The sequence below is a fragment of the Ischnura elegans genome, chromosome X (assembly GCF_921293095.1).
Source record: "Ischnura elegans chromosome X, ioIscEleg1.1, whole genome shotgun sequence".
Lineage (NCBI taxonomy): Eukaryota > Metazoa > Arthropoda > Insecta > Odonata > Coenagrionidae > Ischnura > Ischnura elegans.
Genome location: NC_060259.1, coordinates 1816191 through 1843878, shown reverse-complemented (window position 1 = coordinate 1843878; position 27688 = coordinate 1816191). Strand labels below are relative to the sequence as shown.

The window sequence follows — 27688 nt, the reverse complement described above, 5'->3', positions numbered from 1 at the left end:
TTGCTCCTATTCACTATCATAGTCAAAACAGAGATGGTTGTGAGAGTGAGCCCCTTAAGTATGGTATAAATTACAATTATGTAAAACATTGTGTAGCAGGAGTTGATTGGACTGTGGTGTTTAATGAAAATAACGCTTCCAAAGCTTTCGAATTGATTATTGAGAAGCTTACTTCGTGTTTAGAATTTTCAAGATTTTCTTACAGCACTACTAAAGATTCCAAAAAATGAAAGCCCTGGATGACTAATAGCCTGTTAGCACAGATTGCCAGAAAAAAATATTTATTTAACAAAAGTAGGCGTCATCCAAATAACGTTAGTTTAAGAAATGAATACATTAAAAGTAAAAATAATTTGCGAAAGAACTTGAAACCAACTTCAGAGATTTATTACATGAATCAATTCGAAAAATTACGTAATAATTCCAGAGAACAATGGAAATTATTTAAAGAGTTGTCTGGTGAAGAGGCATCTGGCAAAAAATTATTGTCGCTTCTAATAGATAATAAAGTAATAACGGACGACATGACATTGGCCAAGGAATTTAATAATTATTTTATTAGTGTTTTTGAATCAGCAAAAATCAGGCAACAAGCACGAAAAAGTATTCCAATGAAAGATCCATGTTTTTCCAAAAGTCGGTGTGACTCGTTCTATTTCAATCCTATTGTCCCAAGGGAAATAATTAATTTGGTAAATTCTCTTCGCTCTAGTTCATCATGTGGCTTTGATGGGATAAATAGCAATGTTTTAAAATTGATTATTCATGATATAGCTCCTGTACTTACTCATGCATATAACTTAAGTTCCACCTCAGGCGAATTTCTAAACATATTTAAAAAAAGCCGTTACGATACCTCTTTTTAAAAAAGGTGATCGAACAAAAATCCAAAACTATCGGCCAATTTCAATGCTTTCAACCTTCTCAAAAGTCTTGGAAAAGTTAGTTAAGCACCGGCTGCTTACCTTTCTTAATTCGGGCCACTATATTACTATTAATCAGTACGAGTTTAGACGTAATATGGGAACTGAAGATGCCTTGACAAAATTTATGACTGATATATATAACGAAATAAATGCAAATAGACGCACTGGAGGATTATTTATTGATATAAAGAAAGCCTTTGATACGCTGGGCCATGGCATTTTATTACAAAAGATGCATGATGCTGGTATCCGTGGTGTAACATCAAATTGGTTTAAATCCTATTTGTCTGATCGTACTCAGTGTGTTAGAGTGGGCCTAAAGTATAGTGAATTTAAAATAGTGGACACTGGTGTGCCTCAGGGTTCTGTACTAGGAACAATATTATTCCTAATGTATATAAATGATTTATTTTATTTATTTTTTTTAATTTTATTCTCAAACCACCGGATACAGCTCTTAGTGGCCATTTTACACCGGGGTGTTCAACAAATGTAACAAGTAATCGTACACAATCGACCAAGCCCTGGACCGGGGAAACCTACCCAGGCGGGACTCGAACCCGCGACCTCATGTTTGGCAGGCGAGAACGTTACCCCGCTGCCACGGAGGCCGGCATTTGTGTAGTTTTAAATTTAATGGTCTTTTGACAGCTTTTGCTGATGATGTCGCCTTAAGTTACAGTGGTTACGACCAAATAAGCATTGCAAATGACGTTCAAAATGACTTGTACTTCATGCGTAAATGGTTTGATTATAATGGGCTTGAACTAAGTGAAAAAACCAAACTTATGTTTTTTGATCATAGCAACTGCTATGCAATCAATGCTAAATTATATTACCATAATGTAGACTGCCTAAAGCAGAACTGTAGTTGTCTAATAATTGAACAGGTCAGCAGCATAAAATATTTAGGAGTAACATTTGATAAATACTTGAAATGGTATCACCATATACATGATTTAGTAAGAGTCTTACGATATTATGTATCGAAGCTGTATTTTATTCGACATAAGTGTCCTTACTATTTTCAAGTAATATTGTACAACGCTTTGGTTGGCACTAAGTTAAGTTACGGTTTGATATGTTGGGGTGGTACCCACAAAACGGCATTGAACCCTGCAGTGATACTTCAAAAAAGTTAATTAGAATAATTGCCAACAAAAATCGTTTTGAGCCTTCTTACCCCCTATTTGTTAGTCTTAAGTTATTGCCATTAAGGTACATGTTTGTTTATAAAACTTAAAAGTTATTTTTTTTGCGAAGTGGTAGTTTTCCAGCAATTTCTGGATCCGAGCATGGTAACGTAGGAATGTAAATTTTCTAGTTCCTAAGCCTAATCTTTCTTTATTTAAAAGATCATTTCTTTATTTGGGGCCGAAGATTTTTAATAAATTACCTTGTTTGATCAAAGAGTTAAAGAGTATAAATAAGTTTTGTAAAAAGGCCAAAGATTGGTTGTCGTCCCATGGTGGTATGGATGATCTTTTTGATGTTTGTGAATAATATACATATTATTATATATTATTTTTATATTGTTGTGAAAGGAGGAAAAAGAAATTGATTTTGTTCTGTCCACATGTTATACTTTATTCTTGCTTATTGTAAGTTTTTGTATCACACATATGTTTCATAGTGATAATGTTTCAAAAAAATTATATATACTTTCTTTTTGTTTCTGGTCTGCCGTGAAATTAATTTTTAAGATGGTAGCTCCCATGCTGGTTTTTAACCATTGGAGCTACCTAAAGCTCCATTTGTGTTGTCCTGTTAAAAAAGTGTACATTTAAGCTTGGAGTATTAAATTCAATTCAATTCACGTTTTCAGCGGATAAGCCTTCATTTGTCACTGCAAAGGTGAATTCCTCCTCCCCAGCGTAATTATTTAATCATTTATCTTCAAAGTGGCGGTGAAATCACTAAAATCATGGGGATGTTACTCAGTAAGCCGAGTGCTTTTCCGTCAATCGCAGGGATAAAGGTAGACTTCTCGTCGTCCTAATTTAATTCAACACACAATGATGACATGAAATAATAAAATCCTCACTTTTCTGAGCCAGGTTAAAATACAGTATCAAATATTTTGCCCATTATCCTATTTTCAACCTTAAACTACAATGAAACGTATACTTACAGTATATTCTAAAGTCTTAACGGCTTCTCAAATATGAACCCTTGGCTGGAATGTTTTCAGCCTGCCGCACCGATCCTGCCAACCATTCTGATGCAAACTACCAAGTAGACTGTTTCCACTCAAACAAAAAATAATTATTGAAACCCTTGACGCTTATAAAAATTCTTAATTATAAGATATGTTTGAAGATGAGTTTGGCGTATATAGAGTCAAGCCCTCCTATTGAACTCAGTTTTCACGCTCTGCCTTGGCCCTTGAATGAGGAAATGTGGCGGTTGGTGGAGACGGAGAGGCGAGCGAGGCAGCCTTGGGAGAAAATTTGTTACGGACGTCGACAAAAGTCGATCATCGTTCTTTACCACAAAATGTGTGTACAATGACTTCTACCATCATTGCGGCAAAATATTCAATTGTGTTGCGTTCCAACCAAAGTAAAATAGGTTAAGGATGTTCATTTGAAAGTAAAATGCAGTGGAGAGGGAATTTTTTTGGAAAGGCTTCTTTGAGTTGGGGGAGGCGAAATATACTCGCGATTGTAAATGACAAAGATCACCTCTTTTCATCGGAAATCAGGTATGGAGCCTATCAAGACCATTGTCAGACGAAGACAAATATTAAGTCTCAATCACTCGATAATTTCTTCCGTACTTCAGAATGATAGCTCCAGCGATAGGTTTTCCGGGGCCAATAGAATAATCGCTCGACCCCTCATTTTTCGAATCCCGTGGTCATTCCAACCGTCCCTTTTTCCATCGCTCATCCCGTCACTTTCCGTACTTACAAACGCCATTCAATGAAAAGCCGACCGTGGCGTTCCAATCGCTGTTAGTGGCTGTGCGTTCTGATTGGCTGAAGGGCGATGCCAGCGATGGTCTCAGCGACGGATAAAGGGACGCGCCGTGTGATGGAGAAAGGGACGACATTTCCATCCCATTGCGGGGAATGGTCGCGTGGAGTGATGATTTTCGCCGCCGTCATTGGAGCTATCGCTGGAGCTGTCTAAAGGGACCGGAAAAATGATCGCGTCATTCAGGCTTTAGGCTGTGTCCCCCAAAAACTCGGTGGAATTTGAAATCTCCGAATTTCCTTCCCCCCACTTGGCGCGGTCTTGCTCCGACCATGGCGACCACGAAAAGTCTCAGCCAGGCTCCGTGCAATGAATCGCTCCAATTTCAGCCTCACAATTGTGAGACGCATGAAGAGGGCGAGCCACGTGAGCGGCTGAATACCAGCCTCTCGTCTCATGCTCAGCACTTTGGAAGTTGTCAGGGTGCACGGCAGATGTGTGGCAGGGGGTGAGTGAACGGCAGAGTGACCAACATAGCATTGGAGTGTATGCTATGTTGCAACTATGGAATCCCCATGCGTAACGGACAATTGCATTTGCTGTGGACCATGAAGCCGACGCATGGTCCTCCCGCAAGCTCTATTGGACAACGCCCCCTTTAAAGCACACTGAGAGCAATTAATGGGGGCATTTTCATGTGATGTGCATATTTTAAAGACGGTCAGGGAAATCGTAAAAAATAGCCCGCCAATGCTACACACCCTCGAAAATGGAGAATGGACTTTTCGGTCTCAAAGTCGTCTACTGCACGTTCCGTTGCGACGTAAGGAGTGCATATGCCTTCAAGTTTCTTGTGTCTACTCTCGGCCTTAAAGCCGATGGCTTCACTCGAGATTCAAATGTGAGACCCTTCGCTTAATAGCCCAGCTCTTTCGAACTGCTTTTGGTTTATACCTGCAAAGCACCTCAAGTGATCGATTAACCATTTCGCCCTGATCGCGGTCACCCGCGCCATGGGGAAATAAGGGAGAGGGGTACCGTTGACCGAGCTGAAGTCTTAAAGTCCTGTTTCAAAGACAGCATGGTTTTCTTGCGGGCTGAGAGCTGTGTGTCTACTTTCGCGATCAGCCTCTTGGTTCACAGCCAGATGACAAGCGTTGCCTTGCATCCGGCCTGAATGCGTCCACTCCAAAGAGGCTGGAACATTGTGGAGGGGGCACCACTAGGGGGCCCCGAGCGTGGAGCGAAGGGTGGCAGGAGGGGGGGTGCTTGGGTCGCATAAGCCACGCCCACTTTGACCAAAACATTGGCAATCCCGAAACGGTCAATGCTTACTATTTGGATAAATTTTTGGTCATCCCTCGTCAATAAATAAAAATAAATTATGGAACGTACGCCATAAACCTTTTATTCTTACTTCATTGGTAAGCTTCGCGAAGTTGTCTCAAGCATCTTTTTGTCCAGGGAAAGGTTATTATCAATCACCACTCCTACTTTCTACAACCAGCTCAGCTGAAAATAAAAATTTGTAAGTGTAAACTAGTCATTTGTCTGCACTTATACTGGATTTTAATTTTATTATAGCCAATGGAAATCTAACAATCATAGTGCAAGAGTACACTTTCAATGATATCCCCACCAGTAAAGTGGCTGACAGGACGAAAAAGTTCATTTTGTTGTTACAGAGTTATAGTTACAGAATTATATAGAAGCAGAGTTCAAGTTATACATTAAAAGAAATATTAAGAATGATGAGAAATCTCCTATGACAATCACCAGCGAAATACTAGTGATTATGGTAGCATTTTTCACTCGATGTAGAACAATTGCAGAACAAAACTTAGCCACCTAAAATTGTCAGTCAGAGACCAAAGCCGTGTCCCAATTGGCATTTGGCTATGCCAATTCCAGGATTTAGCCATGACGCCATCTTGGAAGGATGTCCCAACTCGTTAGCCAGAACAATGGAGGGAATTTAGGCAGCTAACGCGGCCGCCAGATTTAGGCATCGAGGAGTGCATCTTTCTCCCCACTTTTCCCATGATTCAAAGCGTGCAAAGCGTCTTCAGGAAGAAATCAGAGAAAGGGCATCATGGCTGTCAACAAGGGATAGTACTTGTTTGCAAGTAGTGTTGATATTTTGAGACTTGTTCGAATAAATATTAATTTTTATTTTGTTTATAATAATTAAAATGCGTTGGTGGAAGTGTAAGAATTACGGCAGAATTAGTTAAAGAGAAGGCGGCGTTAATTTTAATGCTAATTAATGTTTATATGCTTCTTATGTACGTATATGTTATTTATAACTTTTTATACCGATCACCTTTCCCTTGGGCTATAACCTTGTCGCGGTGGAAAGGCTTGCGCGTTCCTATGACCCCTAGAGCTGCACTGGCGGGATTAATTATTAATTATTCCCGGTAGGGCCACCGATGCCACATAGGTCGAAGGGTAGGAGCCAGACGAAAGGTAGTCCACGTGATGGTGTCACGTGAAAAACACTGTTAGAATGGAAGTGGGAAACCCTACCAACTATCTCTTCCCTGAAAACATGGAGCACAACCAAATGAGCCTCGGAATCTCATCGCCCGGGACCCGTCCGCAAAGGGCGGGTGTCGGGCACGTCAGCGAGGTCGGCAAGGTCCTCGGGGTCGCCAACATGCGAAATCCTTGCACAGACTTATCATCATCATCATCATCAGCAGCAGCAGCAATGAAGAGGGAAGAAAAGAAGACCAAGAAGATGGAGAAGAAGAAGTCGGCTATACATGTAGGGACGTGGAATATGAGGACAATGATGAGGGCGGGGAAGTTACAAAATATCAAAGGGGAAATGGATAAAGGGAGAATAGATATCTTAGGATTATGCGAGGTGAGGTGGAGGGATGGGGGGGGACTATTGGAGTGATGGGTAAAGGGTCATATATAGTGGTGGGGAGGAAAGCCAGCGAGGGGTAGCTTTAGTATTAAACGGGAAGATGGGTAAGCGTGTGGTAGGAATAGACCAGGTAAGCGATAGGATTCTGGTGGTAGAAATTGAGGCGCGGCCCACAAACCTTGTGGTGGTCCAAGTTTACATGCCCACTAGCAATCATAGGGAAGAAGAAGTAGATGAGGTGTATGAACAGCTCGAGGAAATAATTAGAGACACACCGGGTGAGAAAAATCTGGAAGTGATGGAGGACTGGAACGCCTCAGTCGGGGAAGGGAGGGATGGACACTAAATAAGAGATTTTGGTCTAGGAATACGAAACGACAGGGGAGAGAGAGCAGCAGAATTTTGTAGGAGAAACAAATTATTCATCACAAACACGTGGTTCAATCATCATAAAGGGCGAAGGTAAACATGGAAAAGTCCAGGGGATGTGGGGAGATATCAAATAGACTACATTACGGTAAGACAGAGGTTTAGGAATAGTGCGAAAAACTCGCGCAGCTTCCCTGCAGCGGATGCGGATTCGGACCACAATCTAGTGCTCATGAAATGAAACGTAAGATTAAAAAGACTTATGAAAGTTAGGAAGGCGAAGAAATGAACGTAGAAGCCTTGAAGGGGAGTATGAGGAGAGAATATCAGGATCTAGTGGACATAAGTATACGGGAGATTGAAAGTACTAAGACTGTTGAGGAAAGATGGGATAATATTAAAACGGGAATAGTCAAAGCGGCGGACAAGTCAATTGGTTACGTTGACAGTAGAAGGATGAAGAAGCCGTGGATAACGGAGAACATGATAAGGGAAATGGAGGAGAGGAGGAAGTGGAAGAACGTGGACACAGAACAGGGAAAAAGAATGTATAGGGAACTGAATAATCGATTACGGCGTGAAACAAAGAGAGCAAGGGAGGCTTGGTGGAAAAGACAGTGTGAGGAAATGGACAAGTTCCAGAAGGATGGAGAAGTAGGCGCGTTGTACGCCAAAGTTGAGTCGCTATCGGGCGGCAAAAGAGGACAAGCCATGTCTAAAATGAAGGCTAAAGATGGGAGGATGCTAACCGAGCGAGAAGAGGTACAGGGTAGGTGGAAGGAATACGTGGAGGACCTGTATGACGGAACGAACAGACCAGAGAGATTGCCTCTAGAGGAGGAAAGTGCAGTGGAGGAGGATAATCTTGGGCCGGAGATATTAGATTCGGAAATAGAGAGAGCACTCCGTGATATGAAGGCTAGGAAAGAAGTAGGCGTGGACAATATCCCGTGTGAGCTTCTGAAGAATCTAGGGAAGGAAGGTAAGAAAAGGTTTATCGAACTAGTGCGCAGGATCTATGAGGAGGGACGTTGGCCGGAGGATTTCGTGAAGACGGTTTTAATTCCGCTTCCGAAAAAGAAGAAAGCTGTGGATGGCGGAGATTATAGGACTATTAGTTTAATATCGCATGCGGCGAAAGTGGAGCTGAGGATATTGAACAGACGAATGGAGGCGAGGGCAAACGAGTATTTGGGCGAAGATCAGTTTAGTTTCAGAAAAGGGAAGTCAACTCGTGATGCAATAGCAATAATGTGGTCCCTCGTGGAGAGGAACCTAGAATATGACCAGGACGTATATGCGTGTTTCGTGGATTTGGAGAAAGCGTTTGATAGGGTGAACTGGGTTAAGTTAATGGACATTCTCAAGAGAATAGGTGTAGATTGGAGGGATAGACGACTGATTCGTAATCTGTATATGGCCCAGACTGCGCAAGTGAGGGTAGCGGACGGAGAATCTGGGTGGGCAAGCATTGGCCGAGGTGTGAGGCAAGGCTGTCCTTTATCGCCGCTGCTCTTTAACGTGTACGCTGAAGAGATGGTAAGGGAAGCGTGGGATGAGTTAGAAGCTGGTATAAAAGTGAGAGGAATGATGTTCAAATCAGTGAGATTCGCGGATGACCAGGCGCTGATTAGCCAGTCAGCGAGGGGGCTTCAGGCTCTAGTGGATGCGTTATACGAGCGTTGCGAGGAGTATGGGATGAGGATTAATCACAAGAAAACTAAGGTTATGCGGTTTTGTAAAGCATCACGAGCGAGGAATGTGAGACTCAAGATAAAGGTGGGTGGTGAAAAACTTGAGCAGGTTGAGCAATTCAACTATTTAGGCAGTACGTTAGAGGAAAATGGGTACAGTAGTAAGGACATCAGGAAGAGAATTGCATTAGCGAAGGATGCGTTCATGAACAGGAAGGAGCTTCTAAGAGGATCGTTATGTAAGAGTTTAAAGAAAAGGTTTGTGATGAGTTTGATCTGGAGTGTAGCTCTCTACGGTGCGGAAACGTGGACACTGAGGAAAGAAGATTGGAGGCATTCGAGATGTGGGTATGGAGAAGAATGGAGAGGGTGAAATGGACGGAGAGGAAAAGGAACGACGAAGTGCTGGATATGGTTGGCGAGGAGAGGCAGCTTTTGGATGAGATACGGAGGAGACGGAATGTATGGATGGAGTTAGTGCTTAGCGGGGAGGGGATATTGAAAATGGGGTTAGAGGGTAGAATGTTAGGGAAGCGAGGGAGGGGAAGGAGGAGAATGGGATTTTTAGATAGATTGAAAGAGAGTAGGCCTTACAGTGAATTAAAGAGGGCAGTGCTGGAAGGAAAGGGAGTCTCCCAGTTCACTTCTTGAATACTCCATGTAAACCTACCTTAATCGGTAGAATGCTAATTATTATAATACCGATCACATGTTATCTTTTGCTGCCCTTTACTTTTTTAATGTGCTAAATATTCTTATTGATGTTTATATGCTTCTAATATATGCTTAATTATGTAACACTATGTCTAAATTCTTATTTATGTAACACTTTTTTGTACATTAGGTTAACACCCGTAAGAATAAGCAATTATTATTTAATTATATGTTATTGGACAAAGTCCCGAAATTGGAATCGGAATAAATAACAAAAATTAAAATCCATTGTGATTATAAGATGACACCGAAATCTGATTTATGTACGTAAACCATACTTTAAATAGATTTTGAAAATAATTCCCAAGTCAGACGGTAACCGTTTGAATAGACCTGTTCTTAATAATACAAAACTAGAAATTAAATTGCCTAAATATAAGAAATTCGAAAAAGTACTTGGTTGAGAGACGATTGAAATATTACAAACCAATTAAAAGGAATATGCGCTAACACATTTCGCCACAAACTTAGCTAAAACCTCTTTAACAAAACCATACGGAACTAAAAATACGAATTTGAAAGTATACCCCTACTCTATTACAAAAACAAAAAGGTTGTTTAAGATTCTAAAATTATGATAAAATACTGTTCTCCGTCATCTAATACTCAAAATCACTTGACACATCACATTTTAACAATTTTGGGTGGGTTTTGTTCATCATTTGTTCAAATCATTCCGAATATCTCTTGTTTTGTATTGGCCTAGTGCCCAGTAGATGGCAGCACCTGCGTACGGATGTCCCAATTCATGCTCCCTTGTGGTTGGCTGCCCAGAATCTGGCTGGCTAAATACATGATGCCTAATGGCTAATGAGTTAGGACACGGCTTAAGTCCAAAAATTGTCAAATCAAGATGGCGGAACTCGGAACACGCTAGAGACTCGGAAAGAGCGCTCCCAGACATCCTCCCTCCTTGAATGCGTCCTCTGAATGCGTTCACGCGCCGGTGGCGACCCCAACCAAGCGACCCCTTCCTTTCTCGACCACGCGCTTTCACCGGTCATGAAACGCCTCATTCCACACCACTCTCCCAAATCCCTCACCTCCCCCCTCGACTCTCACATAAGTAGCATTCGATTCAACGGCGATCGGTCACCCAGGGAGAGAAGGTTCTTCAGATTAGGAGCGGGAATTTGGGGCAGAGGGGGTGGGCCACTCCTGTCTTGTGCTTCAAGAGTGCTACGTGAGTGTGGATTTACGTGTTAAAGTGACCGTGACGCAATGTGTATGCTACAACTTGATCCATCAGAGAAGAAAGATAAGCTTAAAGTGGGAAACAATCAGTAATATTCATGGTGCATATTCATGAAGACATACCTCTGCCGAATAGTGTACAGAAAGAAAAAAAACGGAAGAAAACTTAACGAATCTTTTGAGTTTTTTACGTGTTGGTTTTTGAAATTCGTTTATTTTACTACTATTGTCGGTGCATTTAAATATTTTATGCACAAATATTTGAAATCTAAATTGTGTTCAAACTTTTTGACTTACTGCTCAAAATTTACATGCTAACTTTCAAATAAAACTTTTTACAGGGTGTCCCATTTATCTTGACCACCCGAAATAACTTTTGCCCAGATGTAAATTCAAAAATGTGTCAAGCATATGTCCAATAGCCGTCAGGGGGACATTATTCAGCATGACTACCTTCCTTGTAGCTTTCTTATTTACAAAGATATGAACAGCGGTATGTTTTTTTTAATGGCACCCTATATTTTTTATTTGGAAATTCATTTCCTCTCCTAAAGACTTATTCAAAAATGTTGCACAGTGGACCATTAACATAAACACAACGTTATGAAAATTAGAAACTCGTCCACTTACTGGAGTTAGCAGTAAACAAATGACAAGCAAGTCAAAACATAACACAAAAGTCTCTTTGAGCCCGCGACCACAACCGCGTCCACGTCTAGGGTGCCATTTAAAAAAGACATACCGCTGTTCATATCTTTGTAAATAACATAGCTACAAGGAAGGCAGTCACCCTGTAGGACACCCTGTATATCGCAAAATACACCCCAATAAACTAAGGGAACGTCGGCCTCTTTCCAAAAGTAAAACGTTGATGAGCAAAGGGCCCGTTCAATGGGCTTGGTTTTCAATGGTCAGCGCAAGGTCGCCCAGTATAGAATTTCCTTCTCCAGAATTAGCCATCTGGTTTAGAGCTAATAATTGAGGTCCTGCTTGAGAGGTAATAAATAAGGCGTGAATATGGAGGAATGGTTTGCGTGTTTATTTGGTAGATATGTTTATAACGTTAATGTAGAAGAAAGATGGTTCTACGTGGATTTTGCTATATTAGATTTTGGTTGGGGAAAAAGTATAAAATAAGATGAACTGAAATGAACACCTACGTGGAAGTCATGAGCATATTCGAGTCATATATAAAGAGTATGACGCACATCCCAGATTATGAGATTATATGCGATGAGATGCTAGCGGCAATCGTGAGATTATTGAGGTAGTATAATGCTTTAAGTGATAATAATTCCATGGTTTACTTCCAATTCTGTAAAAGTAAAAAAATTGATTGGGGTATACGTTGTATCATGTACTCTATTGGGAGCAGTGAATTTCCCCGAACTAATGCGTTTACCGCAACTACAAAATAGCGCATGACTAGAAATGTCAGAACAAGGAAATTATTTTGTCGGAGGATGTGAAAGCTTTAGAAAGCTTTCTTCAGAAAAATGTCGACGAGAATGTCGTAGTTTTTGTTTCATTTCTCGTTTTCTTTTCAAAAAGTGCAATCATGAATCGGTGTACTTATCTCAGTCTATTTGACATCTTTCCATATTTTCACCACAATCGGAAATCTGACAAAAATCCCTCAATTATTTCCTTCAGCTCTGGAAAAATTTCCTCCAGTGGACCCTTTTCAGCGAAAATGTTTCTCTTTAGCTGTTCATCGAACGCCTGGAGGAGTGCTCAAATGCAACCATTGCGATCAATTTTATACATTAATTAAACAGCATCCCTCTGAAAAAGCGGGAAAAATAGTAGTGAGTAATTTGTGAAAGTATATATAAGGCGAAAGCGTAGTGAGAACAATAACACAATTTAAACACGCATGTTTCATTTGTCGGTTAAGAGATCATGACGCACCTCTGATTATGAACTCTTGCTGTACCAACCGATGAAATAATTTTATTCAAATATCGAACTAAATTCACTAGTATTTGCAATTTCGGTTAACATAAGTAATATATTTATGAGTGAAAGCTTACACAGTTCAGCATCATATTTTGTTGACTTGATGTTCATTTGATGCATCCGAAGGGGGTTAAAATTTACTAGTATGAGTATTTACAAAAAAAGAGAAACGCCAGAGTACAAATATCACGCATAAACGAACGCAGCAGCCCAGGCTCCTCAAAGAGATTGCTTTTGCGAAGGTTAGGGTTGGAAATACGGAGATACGCTAGGGGAATGCCTACATGAGAGCGGGGCGCTTGGATTTGCAACTCCGTCTTTATATGCTATGTGCAACTACGGTTCTTGCGGCTAATTTTTATGTGAAAAGACTAGCGATAGACAGAGGAAAAGAGAAATGAAGCGAAAGGCAAAGATTTTTCAGGAAATGTTTATTTTAAGGGGAAATTTGGGCGATGATGCGTTCTTAACGAGAAGAATCGTTCCCTCTCGTGACTCTTAAAATCATCTCTATCATCTGCTCGAAAGCAAAATTAACTTTAGACCGATAAATATTGTTTGAATGGCAAATATTTCAAAAGCTGCTTTTCTTTTGGCCCTTGGCTTACATTATTTGTTACGCCCTTGATGACTCATGACATTTCGTGCCATTTATTCTACGAAAGAAAACACGGCAACGTTTTCCCTTCCAAAGCAATTCTTTTAAATTAATAAGTTAATGCTTTATTGCTCTTAGAATTTATTTTTATTCAAAAGGAACAAATATTACCTTTCTTACATAATTATTCTCTTCCTTACCTATGTACATTTTTTGCGATAAGTCCCTAAAATTCAATAGCTACAATTAATTACTTTCCATTATACTGAAAAAGTAGCAACATATGGCCATTGTTTTATATTTAAGGTAACTATAGTCAAACTTTTTAAATATCACCATATTTCTATTTCATCACGTTTTGTGAAGTTATGTAATGCATAACCCAGCTGCAGCGTTGCTGAAGTTGCTTTCTAGTGCCTCAGTGAAATAGATTTATTTTCCTTGGAGACCAAAAACCTGATTATGACCGCTTTATGAAAGCTACGATACCCGAGTTAAGTTTGGCAAGGTGCCGACTATATTGAATCCAAAAGCGTTCGCATAGCCAGAGTGATCGAGCCATATTACCATAGCTCCCGTAGGTAGCTGTACCAGTCATAATATGAACCTGGTCACCACGCATTAATTTCAACTCCAACTTTTGCCATGAGTGGCGGACAGATCAGTGGGTGTCAATGTATTTGGCTTTAAATTTTCATAACTTAGCATAAATATATGTGACCATAGTCCAGTGGATACAATGTTCTTTTTCGGTGTCGGGGCTCCACGTTTGAGTCTGATCTACTAATTTCTTTTCATTATTTCTTTCTTCTTTTTCTTTTACAGAATTCTGCTGTTCACAATGATTTTCATCGAAAATTTTATTTCTGTGAAAGGAAATTCTTTTCGTGCACATGCAGAATCCGATTGTCTCCTCTTTTTTTAATGCGGAAGCTTCCTTTGAATTATTTTATTTCCGTATTGTGACACGACGCATATTTAAAGTACACACGTACTTCGTATCCTTTTATATTTTAACACGATATTGTGCACTCATTCTTACAATTTAAGCCTAGTTTTCTCATCGCTGGAAAAGAACCGTTGAAATCCACTGAGGGCGAGCCGGAGTTGATGATGGTCAACCATCTTTTTATCACGCATTTAAATGCCGGCCATCGTTTGAATGACAATAGGCTCCCGAGATGCGTCTTGTTGGTAAACTTTGCGCTCACTTCTTCTATCAAGAGAATCAGCTATTCTTGCTAGAAAAGCATACCGTTTTCTGGTTTAGTATTTTCCTTCTCCGCATTGAGGAAATTTCAGCCAATTATGCAATCCAATTGGAAAACTTGGCTTGAATTATGAGAATGAGTCCGCATTATCTCATTGTAACTTTAAAGGAAACCAAGTACATAAGCATCTTAAAAATGTGTCGTGTTGCGACACGGAAATAAAACAATTCAAAGAAAGCCTCCTTGGGAAAAAAGGGGAAACTCCAGACGCCAAAAGAGCACAAAAAATTTCCTCGTACAGAAATAATATTTCCAGTGAAAAGCATGGATATAATTGTGAATAGCACACTTCTGTAAAAGAAAACGTAGAAAGAATATATTGAAAAAAAAACTCCTCATACGAAGATCAATCTTGGAACTTCGGCATGGCACTCGACCACTGGAACACATCAACAAGTATCTGGAACTTGTTTTGAACGGAGTATATCTCACTTGTAAATGTTTAAATACTTTTTCTCAAACGATTGATTATATAATTAAGCTTACTATACATAAATTGAGCTTGATTTAATATAAATTGAGCTAATTTTTTATCAATGAACGGTTGCATTTGCCACGTAGTGCATCTCTTGCGGACTAATACCTATGTTGACGTGTATCCTAGCGACTGGAGCGCCGTTATTTATTGCGAGCGGTCAAGAGAATGGTGGAATCAATCGGTGAGAATGGCGCGAGGTGAGAGGCCATTGATGGCGAGAGCGAATGGCCAAAACGGTGGAGGGATTCTCTTTGTGCTCAATTGGCATCATTTTAGCGGAACAACTTTTGCGTTGCAGTGGAAGTAATTGTAGCACAATAATGAACACCCTTTGAGATGCAGGTATAGAATAACATTTCTTGACTAAAGCGAGACCGAAAGAGAGAGTTTCCGTATAAAAGTTTACCTTTTTCAGCCTAACTATCCAGAACATGGTTATAGTATTTTCAACAATTATTTCACTTCTAATTATTTAATATTGCCATTTATTTTATTCAATCGTTTCTAAAGCTCATGGAAGACGGGTTTGACCTTATTTTCTCTAATTAATTTGATGACCTAAATTTATTTGCAGTCACAGCATTGCTATACATACATTCAATAAAAAAGATAAACGTGTATTGTTAATTTTTATGCATGATTTCCTAATGACATCGTGGCGTAACGGAACTTAAGATCGTGACTCATGGTACTTGAGCTCAAAATAGGGAACAATTTCAACAATTTAATTAGTACCTTCATTGGTATTTTTCATGGTTTATTCAATATCCTTTAGAGGTGGAAGGGTGAAAACCAAGGATCATATCATTCAGTTTGGATTTAAACCTAAATTTTGTATCAAAATTAGTGAGAAACCCAGCGAAAGATTATGGAAGTTGGTCGTTAGTAAAAAGCGAACGGGAAAATAGTCATGCGAACATCTGAAGCCGAGGAGGAAAGAGAGAAAGCAATTCATACTCTGCGGAAAGGGGTTAATAGGGCGAGTGCAAAGGGGAGGGCGTGGTTATCACTCGTTTTCATGTTTCTCGGGGGAAGTTTTGGGGGAGTACTTCCCGGGCCGATTTTCTTGTGGTTCCAAGGGAGTGGGCCTGTCGCAAGTTGGCGGTTCCAGCCACGAATATGACCAAAGAGGATCCTCAAGTCACTCTCTAAATGTGTTGTCAGCCACGGCGCATTTAAATGGGTTTACAAAAGTCGCCACTCGCGTCGCTGACGGACAAATTGATCCGAGTTGAACGGGGAAATAGGGCATAATTATAGGAATTAGCCGAAATTTATGCACATGATGATGTGCTCCACCACATTCATTACTACTCAATACTAATCCTAATGAAAAACATTATACTACAAAGTACTGGAAAATATTGGATCGCATTGCACTCATCACCACGCCGCGGACATTTTTGGTGTATTGGGGAACAGGCTCTACGAATGGCTGTGGTTTTTCCCTTCGGATGTATACTGGCGTGGTGCAGTCTCCAATGCAGGAGGCAGGGTAGAAATTGTAGGACAGTCGGTAGACGGCATTGAAGGATGTGCAGCGGCGAGGAGAGGGAGATGAGTTGACGTCTGGTGGGGAGGAGCACCATTTGCATCTTGTCCGCTTGCATGGTGAGGAGGAAGAAGGGGATCGTGGGCAGTGCGGGGGAGGGGGTGCGGGGGATGCAGGGGGTACAGTCACTTTCAAAAGTAGGTCCCCACGGCCAGCGCGAGCAACTACGTTTTTCTCGGAGGTCGAACTTCGGGTATTGGCTATGCCTTCTGTGTCTTGAACGGGCCAGTTTGACTTACTCTCACCGTCCGCGCAAGTCTTCCCGAGGCATTCTTCACTATTCCTAAATTCTTCGCGACTTCTCCGACTCCCAGTGCCACAACACAAGGCGAAGCATATGTTCTCAGTCGTGGGATTCCCACCCTGATAGTATTCTGAGATGGATATTCCGAGTAGTCTGGCTTGCACTAAAAAATAACGACACGTATCTGCGTCGCAACGCACATATGAGGAAGAAACGAAAATTGGAATTTACGTCTGAAAGAGTATTCAAAAAGATTCCTACAAAATAACCTTCTAGATTATACTTTTAACACATTATTACCAACACCATCAATATATATTGCTCTATGTTTAAGTATTTCAAACACACTGTTTGGTGCATTCATTATTCCTAACCATTTTCTTAGGATACATATGTTTACCATGGTTTATACTACATTTGTCTACGTGTCTCATCACGCGAGAAATCAAAAATATTAATGTGCGCTAAATTGTAATGTTTAATTCTGTATCATATTTATTCCAGTCGTTACTAACATATCCTATATGAACAAATATTTAAATAATGCTTTATACATTCGAGGTATCAGGAAGTAATTAACCGACATCTTTATGTTCATCGAAAGTTCAAATGTCTTAATAGTTACCATAAATATATTTTCTATAATGAAAATACCAACGGAAGCATTAATTACATGACTTGTGTGCCTATTTCTTACCATTTAAAGGCACATTAATGCTATATGTTTTATCTTTGCCCCTTCATTGAGAGGTTAACCTAGGTCTTCCCCCTTTTTCGTTTCTTTTTTTTTCTGCTAAAACCAGTCGTAATTGGCGCCTGCTGATATCATGCAGGGCAATATCCTACAGATTATTATGTATAAGTGGTTTTACATCATAAATAGAACTTACACTCATGTAATGAATACCTTGAGTCAGTCTTACGTGCGAACAAATACTGATCATATTCCTACTGACACTAAACTACGCACGCATAATATTCATCGATAAAAATATACCGTGTTGGGTACCTAATGACTATTTCTGCATTATTAATACAAATTAAACTTATGAGCTGCCAAATATACTGCTTGGGATGTAGCGTTTGACGGTGTGGAAACTTAGGTGACGACAAAAGAGGGACAAGAAAAGAATGAAGGCATCCGAGATGTGAGTATAAAAAAGAAAGGAAAAGGTGAGAAGGATGGAGAGGAAAAAAAGAAGAAGTGCTATCCATGGTCGAGAGATTTTTGGTAAGGTGGGAGGGGAAGGATGAAAGTAAGGATATGGTTAGAATGAAAGGGCCTAATGCGAATGGGCGTCACTTTTAATTAAAGGGGTAAGTTCAAGTTGGGAGGGGCGCAGGCACGGTGATTCGTAAAATCTTCAATTCAGAAGGGCAGGTAAATGATGTTTTTCTATGACCACCATAACTGGTTGACTCACCATCATAACTCCACGCATATGTTGCTTGTACTGTTTTTCTTAAAAAAATATACAATATTAATGTAAGAGTATTTCCCATAAACAAAAGGACAACACTTCCTACGACGCATTATGGTCTAACAGCCTGCCATTTCACTTGATGCCAATAAACATCTCGCTGCTTCTTTTAGTGAAAATTTATATTTATCTTAAAAGCAATTCAATAAAATTTAAAAACAATCCAATTGCTTATTCGAAAAAATAATGCAAAATTATCTTCTCCCATAAAAAATTGCCGTACCGGTAGTTTTGACCGGTAAAAATTTAAAAACTTCTTCTGATTTTCTATTCCCAGTATGGGAATAAGTTGCGTTATTCAAAATGTAGGCACTACTTGTAGTCCGAATAACCTACTACTTGGGGAGTGATTGCTATTTAACTTGTAAACATTGAAAAAATGTCTGAAAATCTTTAACCGCTGGCATGGATGAACGCGATGACGGATGGTAACCTTGACGCAAATGACAATATTTACATAGGCGTATATATAATAAATAAAATAAAAAATATTTACGTATTTTTCACCAGGCGATGTAAAGAAATAATATTGGAGTAACATGCTCGAAATGCTCCGAAAATTTATTTGCACAATATTTTTTGTATAAGTTTACCAAACTACACAGATGTCTTCTCTCTTCCTCGTGCGATGGGTTACTTGCAGGAAAAACCCATATATTCTTCCCCGCTTTCTTCGGTGGTGGAATTGTTTGGCTGTGTGGGGGGGGGGGAGGTTCACGCGGCCTTCCTACCTCTGAAATCGTGCGTGGGGCTCTTGACGACGGAGTAGTCAAGTTGCACCATTTGTACTACCTGATCAAGTCGAATCGATCCCCAGTGGACAAGGAACGTGTAAGCAATACGCGAAGGTCGACTTCGGAGAATAACGGAGACGGCTGCGCCAGGTATGGGGACCGACTTTTGAAAGTGACTGTACGTGGGAGGGGGTGCGGGGGAGGAAGCAGGACGCATTGGTGGAGTGCGATGGGCGCTAACGCGGAGTGCAGTGGATTTCACCTAAGGATGGAGATTGCATCAGTAGTGGCTCAGGTGGAGGACGGTGTGGAAGGAAGCGGAAATGCGAGAAATTTGTTGGGAAGCGATTGGGTTATGAGGATCGCACAGGTTTTACAACGGGGTCGAAGGCATGGGGTAGGTTAAGTGTTGGTTCAGGTTGTGAACCTTAAGAGTAGTTTAAGAATGGAAGAGAGATTTGATGGCCGTCGGAAGGCCATGGATGGGAAAATTAGTGAATATGTTTCCAGTAGTGAGAATATTAGAAAGAAGAGGAAACAGTTTTTTAATAATTCTATTCAAAGATTTCACGCCAGGGAAGTAGGTGGTGTAAAGTGAGAGTCTTGTGGCATTTATGTTGGGGGGATTTTCGGCTCCATAGGATTTGTGAAGGAGTGTCTTACGTAGGTGGTCAGAATATCCGTTATAAACCGTTTTAAATAGAAACGCCAAAAAAGTAAAAATATTTCGCATTTTTTGCGATTTTTTGCTGTGCTGCGTCACGAAATTTTTTAGCATATCTAAGATCCAGCCCAAATCTCTCCTGTCGAGAGTACATCTCGAGTGGACCACTAGGGGAAGGAAAGGACGGGGATATGTTATCTGCGCACTCAAAATACCCAACAAATCGCGAAAGCGACGACTAGGAAAGAAGGCCTACACTGTGGAATGAAGCAGGTTCTTGACCCTTCCACGGTGTCCTGCGCCGACTCAAAGAGCAACCCATACCACAACGCGACGTAGGAAGAAAAGCGCACATTTCAAAGGCAGTTAAAGCCCGCCAATGCTTCACTTCCACCCGAGTCAACCGGTTCTTCGAGATGAAGCTTTTCCAGTCTCCAAATCACGTGGAGCGCGACGCTTTCGCTGGGCTGAGCGTCCTCCTTTCTCTAGTCCGGCTATCCCGGATGGACCGTGAAGGTGTGCTCGCGACTGCATAGGCCTCCACATCGGCTTAGCGCTCACAGCGGCCGCTCTCCTCTTGAAATTTCAAACTAAATCGAGTCGACCCAGCTCAAAATTTTACAGTGTCTCAAATTTGAAAACTTTACCTCAGGATATTCTCGGTAGCAATTTTTGAATTTGAAAATCAGGTGAATTTTGGCCAAGATTTACTCAATGTATTTTGAAAATTACGAAATGAGAACGGTAGTTTCTAGCGAGTACTACGAGCTGTGCTCAGGAAATAACGAGTATTTTAGTTTCTTGAAAAAAATATTTATTCGTCCTCGTTAATGTTGTTACTTTCAAAATACTCCCCATTGAATATTATGCACTTGTTCCAGCGCTTCTTCCAATCCACTAAACACTTCTCAAACTCGATTTTTGGGGTAGGCTTCAGCTCTTTCAGCGATTTCTTTTAATGTCATCTACGCATGTAAAGCAACGGTCCTTTAAAGTCCTCTTTACTTTTGGAAATGGGAAAAAGTCACCCGGAGCCATATCTAGCGAATATATAGGCTGAGTCATTGTTACCGTATTGTATTTGGTCAGTAATTCGCGGCCAAGCAATGCAGGGTGAGCAGAATGAAGTCGCCGAGCTTATAAAAAACGTCTATCCTTAGCGGCTGCCATAGACAAATTAAATAATGAATACAGTTATAATATTGATCATACTCTAGGGGCACGTTTCCCAATAGAGTGAAAAAAATTGGACCCTTCAAATTCGCGAGAAATTAAAAAGTTTTGGTCCCGTTATTTTGTGAGCGCGCCTTAGCAGAAAGGACGAGTAGTGGCGGGGATGGGAGGGAAGGGCAGGTCTCGGGAAGGCTGAGTGTAGATGCGGCTGTGGATTGCCTTCTCACGGAACACTTCCCTCACAGATGGCGTCAAGTGGCAATGGGCGGTCTCAGCCCCCCTCCGATCGAAGTTCCGGTGCACTCCCCGCGAGGTCCGTTAGCGGAGGATCCACGGCGCGCTCCACATAATCCGTTAAATGCATGGCTATCAATTGCCCCATAAACATGATGCGCACTTGCAAGGTTTCATTGCGACGCCCTCCGCTCCGATCGCGCACCGACCTCTTGTAAACAGTCTGTCTGGCAACTGCCTCCAATCAGTCGCTTGCCTTTGAAGGATAAGTGAACGACCGTTGATCTCGAATATTACAATAAAAAAGTCTCCAATCCAATTCTAAATTTGCTATTTATTGATGCGCATCAAAACGGAAGTTCGCAGCGCTGACGCAAGAGCGTTCCGACTTCCATGGAGAGGATAAAAGCCGCAATAAGGGCTGTCGACCGGAATTTATCATGATAAGATCTATCAAATACATAAATTATCTGTGCTATTCGTTTCGTTTGCATATACCGGACATATCATACATCAGATATAAATGAATTACTCTGCGCTCACCGTAGTGCCACGGGCATGTTTGAAAACTGATGAAAAAGTGAGTTTGAAAATATGCACCTCATTTTGACGACTAAATTATTTAAAACATTAAATGAAGCATTTTTAAGATGGCTTCTCCAAAAAAATAATGTTGTAGTTGAATTAGATTTTACTATTTGGAATAAAAAAACATTTTCCTCGTCACAGTTGCTTTTTCTTCGAAGTATTTTTGCTCGGCGCCAAACTGATTCAAAATGTTATATTTTAACTTTTCCTTATTTCTCGTGTAGTTATTAACCTTTTACAAATATTTTTTTCCGGCAGCTCTTTGCGAATGACCAGTAATATGATACCGCTTTGAATTCTCATAAATGATGACGGCTAGAAAAATTATCTAGAGTGAGCGCAAGAACCTTTGTCTTTAAGTAAATACTTTCGCCGAAATGAGCATAAAAATGAAATAATCCTAGTTATTATCTCCACATTGCCTAGGAGTGGAATTATCTTGAATCAACAAATCCTTGGGAAGGATATATTTTTTATTTTTCCGGGACTTCAACGCCACGTGATTCCTATTGCGGGCATAAAGCAGAGGAAATAAGCTTTTCGTAATCGTCTTTATGGACTTCATAGAAGCTGGGTGCAGTGGAAGGTTTCGTTTTGGAATAACTTAGAAAAAGAAAAATGAAGAAAACACATGCGTTCTAATACGTCGATATGCTTTCCTCACCACGCTTGATTGAGCAATGAAAGTATTCTTCCCGCCAGGCTAATTATTTGACGATGTCTTCTCCTATTTGACTTTGAAGATGGTTTTGCAGTCGTAGCTTCCGCTTTAAAATCGACCCGATGGATCTGGATCTCATGAATAGTTTATTCCATTTCTGCTTCATAACATACACAAGGGATTCCGCTTGTATTGGAAGTAGATTTCCTTACTTAGTATTACAGTGCCATGGTGAAAGTGGATATTTGTGATAGTAATGGTGATTCTAATTAATTGAAAGGAGTGCTTCCAATGCTTTCACTGTTTGAGTGGTGAGTTTCCCCTGAAAATTTCTCCGTTAATAATCTGGAACAAGACATACCAGAGGGAAAGGGACTGCTGATGCTCTCGTGAGTGAGTTTCACTTTTGTGTGGATGCTGCTCTGTACTCTCATCCCGGCCCATCAACCCCGAATGCACGCGCACCATTCACCATTGAGCCGCGATTTTGCCATACAAACAGTAGCCCTTCAAGTCCGATGGCAAGGAAATAATGTATAAAAATAAATCATTCCAGCTTGATGCAATTGAATATCTCGGTAACCAGTTTTTCGAATCACTTGGAAACCACGTGCGTGTAAGGGAATAACCTGCCAAGGGGTGGCTCGCAAAGGAGATAACCAATTTCTTTCACGTATTCTAGTGCCATTCAGATTTTCCTATCTTCAGACACTCACATTGAATGCAGTACGTCCTACACTGTTCTGTGGGTAAAATGAATCCCTTCACGTATCGCTCTTAATTTACCGTTTCTGCCGGACCTGGAAATATATTCTATGGAGTTCTACTATCATGTTCTCTGGGTCGCTCTGAAAGATATCTTATTCTTAATTGCTCAAGCAATGTAACCCTGGCGCGCACCTTAGGAGCGTCTACTACCTCTCAGTCTAATTCGTTTAAAATCGGTGCAATGCTTTCTCTACGCCCGTTGTAGTGCTTGACGAATCACGCAGATTTATTTAGTATTTTATTAAGTTCGCAGATTAAGTCTTTCGGCGCCGAATCCCATTTGCTCGCTGCATGTTGCATGGCTAGACAAGTTCGAAGTAGCTTTTCCTTTTTCATCCGAAAATCTCCCCACAACACGCTTAGTAGCTGCTGCTTTGAGCGTATATTTAGATATTCTATGGTTTTTTAGGAGGAACGGTGGTGAAGTAGTTTAGACGTCTGTGATGGCGAGGATCGTGTTCCAAGCGAAGAGTTGCCTTACATGGAGGAGACAAAATTCTCATGTGACGCTATCATCGCTATTTAGCCTCCCATTAAAGCTTTCTCTCTCTCACATAAAAAAAATCATCGTCAATTTACTTGCTCAACCTAGAATTCGAATCTTGCATTAGTTTTCCTACTCAATACCAGCAAGATGACGTCACTTGCCATTAGTTAGCAGTGTGAGATATATTCTCCAAATGGATTGTGCAAGTGAAAAACTATGCACCGTTACTTTCAAAACTTTTAGGACAAAGTTTGTGGCAACACTCTTGCTTATCAAGAAAATTTAGTGTCCTTTGCTCCTTTTGTTTCCCATGCTTACGCAGCGCAAATATTTCGTTTGCGCGTGAAGATGTATGCTCTCAGAGGCAGAAGTTAGTTGTAAATTTATCATTCCCTTTTGATATATTTTGGATTTAATTATCATTTGGTGTGCATTTTCTACGCACTTCCTCCAGTTTTCATTTTTGGTTTCTATTATTATAACACTTGCATTGCTAGCAGTTGCGGTGGCCTAGTGAATAAAACGTGGTGCTATGGCGGTAATGGTTGGTCAAGTCCCCTTCGCGGGATGCTTTTGCTAAGACACTTTTATAGCTTGTTCACTCGTTTTGTATTTTTTTGTAGGTTTCCAATCATTTTAAATTTGATGCAGCAGCTTTATATGCCTTTCTCATGGTAAAGAGTAGCATAAAATTTAGGAATTGTGCAAGGGTCGACGCATCAATTTTAAGAATGGCTACACTTTAAAGGGCTATGATTCGGGGAAGAAGGTCAGCAGGTGGGAAAGGGCGGTTGGAGATTTTCACTTGCACAATCCATTTGGAGAATATATATAACACCTGGCGATGGTGTCAACGAAAAGTTTAAAGACCGTTGCAAGGAGTCACGTATCATTTTCTTATTAAAAACTTATGATTCTGTTTACATTAATGTTGGTTATATTTATCGGATAGAAATCATTTACTACGCACTCTCCTCGGTTTTCCCTACTGTGCTGTAAGACTTGAAAACTTATTTGCCCCTAGGAGGAGTGCGCATTTTAAGATATTGGTTAAGTTACCTACATGCGTGTTATCATACGACGTCAAAATTGAGTTATAAATCGTAAATAGCCTTCATAACCATCACAGTTTGCTTCACTTGGATTTGGCGTTGAATGTATTCCCTGGTTCTCAATTTATGTAAAGATCTAACTTATCTCTCAAGACAAATCGTCCAGTTATTCGGTGGGCTAAAAAATAAAACTTGTTCATTTCATACCCTATCGTGTATGTAAAACCTAGAAGGCATAATGATCAACCATTGATTCACCTAAATCGAAACGGCGTCCCGCCGAGCGCATTTTTTTAGCATTTCAAGCATTTATAATTTTGTACCCAGCTTTAATTAAAATATAAGTTTTATGTATATGTATTTCGTTCTGTAATATATAGTAATATCTATTACGGTTTTTGTAATTTATATAGGATATATATTTCTGGCATTATTTTAAAGCACAACTTTTTCTTCCTCTTTTTTGATCAATTCGAAGACTTGTCATGATCCTATAGGAGTCCTATATTATTTTTAGTCATAGTTGCAAGTACAAATTTTATGTAAACATATCAATTCTCTTTTTCAACAAGCAAATTAATAAACGCAGTCTTTAATATTCTATTTGATTGTCTAAACTTTTCCTCGCTTGAGAAAATGTTTATTGAAAAAAATCTGTCTACCGTAGCATTAGAACCCGGGTCCAGGTTGTAAAATGAAAGCGCACACCATGTCACCGCGTTATCACTTGAACGCTAATGCATGGTTAGACAATACGTTTCAAGTGATAACCATGGGAACATGAATCGTGGGGCCCTAAACTGTGGATAAGCGAGCCCAAGAAAAGCTTACGAAAAGGCACCGCCACAGGTGGAGGACTGGGCGCGAAGAGTTGCTCGGGCGGACCACTAGTAGTATTCAATAAACCCTTTCATCGAAGTGATTCGTTATATTAACCCTCTAAGTGCTATCATTCTTCCCACTAATGGTACTGGCGAGATATGTGGAGGATATTTTCATAAATTTAGCGACTAGGAAAATAAAACAATACAAAGCTTTTTTATTACATATCCATAAGCGGTTTTTTTACCATTGAAATTAAACTGGTTAATATTGACAAAGTATTTTTACGTTTACTAAAATAAAATGTATCAATATAATAAGTTATAGCAAATGAAATAATGGGCTACGTAAGAGCCGATATATTGACCCACTGCACAGTGGGCGGAAATTGGAAAAAGCCGGACAAAATTATAAAATGGCTTTTTTTGAGTTATAAACTTGAAACTTTGCAGATAAACTCAAAAAGGATTGAAATTTATGATTATGTACTTCATTTGATATAAATCCAACCCGTTACCGAGATGCAGAGGCTCAAACGGTAACAAATTTCCATAAAAACGCCCGTCTTCAATTTTCTCTGAAAATCTTCCAAAGTAGATGGTGAAGTTATGGGTGGATTCTTGCTGAATAAAAAACCACATAACCTGTTGGCATAGGTTCTTTTCTTTAATTTTCCGTAAACTTAAAGAATATCATCGATAAATTCTTACCGTGCAGTTATAAAATGGCGGACACTGTTTTTCGTCAAATTTTTACATTTAGGTAGAGTTTCAAATGGGTTTTCGGCAAAGTCACGCGGAGTAACTTATATGAGAGCATTCTTTGATGATTTCTTGAGATGTTTATGCAGTTATCTTTGAAATAAGTTTGCGACACCGGTAATTACATTGATTTTTCGATCGCGCGGCAAGGTTCGTCTCCGCGCGTCTATTATTGTACTATACAATTAAAAGCAAACTTAATAATCCCTGCTTTACGATATATTGTTAATTTTTTCTACTATCTAATCCGGTTGACGATGATCAAAACGATCACACAGTATGGTAGGCGCAAATGGAGCAAAGACCAAATAATAGAGTAATGGCTCCTGCCTGGACAATAGTAAACAGGAAGGTGGAATGAGATTTTACGCCCATCAATGGACGTACTCGAAATTGAAGAAAATGCACGCCTTTTTTCTCCACCTCCAAGCTTAGAACTTGAATGAAAGAATAGAGGAAATACCAATGCCATCATCTGGTGACCCCTTAGCCTTATCACACCCACGAACATTTTTCAAAGCTAGTGGTTTTCGCAGCCTGGAAAACATGAAGATTCCATACTTTTTAATACTTTGGATTTTAGTCTCGTGATAAAATATCACGAATTAATATAGTGATCCGATAATTTTAGATCTTGAAAATATCCAACTTCTCCGGGAATCTAAACAGGACTTTCGCTTCGGGAAGTGATAACTCAAGCTTCACCAGAATCTTGATGCTTGAATCAATTGATCATGAAAGAATTTTTTTTATTTATAACAAATGCAAGCCCAAGGAGTGTGTCACGGAAAACAATTTTGGTATTGCTTTAGAAAGAAACTAAGTCATTTTATTGCTAATTTTCTTCATGACTTTCCATCTCTTCAATAGAAATGACCCTGAAAAATTCGTACTTACTATTGAAAATATGGAAAATTGCGCTTTAGTTGGCCATAAAATACGAGTTGTATTCAGAAAATAACGGGAATTTTAGTTTTCGAAAAAATATATTTATTTAATCGTCTGCTTTAATTTTGTCACCATCAAAATAGTCTCCATTAGATAGTCATTAGATTAGATTTTCATAACCGTTTCGTTTACTTTTTCCATGTTTTCATCAGTTGCCGATGTGCCGGGGCATCTGGGTCGTTCGTCTTCTTCAAGGAATACGCGGCCATCTTGGAAACGCTTATAACACTCGTAAATTCTAGTTTTTCTCTTAGCTGACTCATCATTGGCCCCTTGCTAACATTTCACACACTTTGTTTCACTTTATTCCCTGATCACTCTCTATTTGCAATCATTTGTTGATCCATTCCTTTTAACAAACGAAAATGACCGAGCTCATAGAAATACGTTTAACCTTAGCGGCTACCACAGGCAAAGTAGCAATGAATACAGCTGAAAGTTTTGTCATACTTCAGGGGCATGTATACCAATGTAGTAGAAAATTGACAATTGGACTCTCCAAAGCCACGAAATTTGAAAA

The 27688-nt window shown here is 40.0% G+C and overlaps 1 protein-coding gene across 1 annotated transcript in view; it reads left to right on the top strand.

Moving 5' to 3' along the window:
- Nucleotides 1–27688, top strand: part of LOC124171939 (espin) — a 445604-nt gene that overhangs the window by 197638 nt on the left and 220278 nt on the right. The gene's annotated exons all lie outside the window — the stretch shown is intronic.